Raw genomic sequence first — 382 nt, 5'->3', positions numbered from 1 at the left:
CGGAGCCAATTCCCCAGCCAGTGGATCATGGTGAGGCCAAGGCTGCAGTTAGTCAGTTTTGCTAAGAGGTGATCGTGGGATACCAGATCGAAGGCTTTTTTAAAGTCAAGATATAGGACATCAGTCTCTTCTCCCTTGTCCAGGTGATAGGTCACCTGGTCATAAAAGGAAATAAGATTGGTCAAGCAAGACCTACCCACAACAAACCTGTGCTGGCTATCCCTCAGGATGTTGCCATCATCCAGTCTGTTAAGAATAGCCTTTTTGATGATCTTTTCTAAGATTTTCCCCAGGATAGAGGTCAGGCTGATGAGCCTGTATTTTGCCGGATCCACTTTCCTCCATTTCTTGAAGATAGGCACCACATTGGCCTTCTTCCGAT

The sequence above is a fragment of the Alligator sinensis genome, unplaced genomic scaffold (genome assembly GCF_000455745.1).
Source record: "Alligator sinensis unplaced genomic scaffold, ASM45574v1 scaffold389_1, whole genome shotgun sequence".
NCBI lineage: Eukaryota > Metazoa > Chordata > Crocodylia > Alligatoridae > Alligator > Alligator sinensis.
This window is presented reverse-complemented; position numbering follows the sequence as displayed.